This window comes from Pteropus alecto, unplaced genomic scaffold (genome assembly GCF_000325575.1).
Source record: "Pteropus alecto unplaced genomic scaffold, ASM32557v1 scaffold25, whole genome shotgun sequence".
In the NCBI taxonomy this organism is placed as follows: domain Eukaryota; kingdom Metazoa; phylum Chordata; class Mammalia; order Chiroptera; family Pteropodidae; genus Pteropus; species Pteropus alecto.
Window position 1 is genome coordinate 13,861,597 of NW_006441955.1, and position 1,003 is coordinate 13,862,599.

Genomic DNA, 1,003 nt, shown 5'->3' on the forward strand with positions numbered 1-1,003 from the left:
AAATATTCATTTATTTATTTAGCTTCCTCATGGTAATAAGGAAGGCAAGAAAGAAAACTCAGATTACTTAGTTCTTATTACCTAGTGAGAGGAAGCTCATCCAGAGTGATAATTATTTTTTGGCATTAAATTTGCCCTGAAAATTATAAAATGAATACATAAAGGAAAATAAAAAGAAAAGAAACTAACTCTTGCTCCAATCACGAATGATGTGTGCTGTTGTGATTTTACCAAAGGGATAAGGTTTTGTGAGAGGGAGTGAGGCTCTGAGGTGGGACTGTAAGCCTGTGTATAATTTAGAGAGAACTCTTAACAACGAGGGAGATGATCTGTGGTCTGAGACAAAGGCTAAGGCCACAGACGTGGGGACCATCTCTCTTTTTGGCAGCATGTCTTATGTGTACTCTATGGGACCTCAAGGTGTTCTATGGGGGAAAAAGGGTTCTCTTGTCAGATACATTAACAGAGCATTGCATGCAATATCCTGGCCTGCTCTTGAAGGTGTGTGGTGCACATCAACCAATAAAGACCTTGAGAAGTCTCACAGCCAAGAGATGTTGTGCAATTATTTAAATCCAGCGCTTCTCAAACTTAATTCGCCACAGAATGGCTCTCAGAACAGATATGGGGAAACATTAACTTAGCAGTTGTGGGGAGAAAGAATATGAGGTCAGCATGTACGATCAAGGCGGTGTCATCTACTTCCTTGAGAAGAAAGTTGAAATAGAATTAAAAAAAATTTAACAGTGGAGTGGGGTGGAGATGTCCAACAATTAAAGGTTAGGGGAGTGAGAGTCTTCCCTTTGTGAAGATGATGTGGACCACGCTTATTCCACAGAGCATTTTGGTCATTAGGAGGACAGGTTGCTGGGTGTGAATTCAGGATCCTTCACATCTCCTGGGTGACCCAGGAAATTACCTAAGCTCTTGATACCTATTTTCTCATCTGTGAAATGTGAGTAATAGTAGTAATGACTACAAGGATTCTTCTGAGAGTTAAATG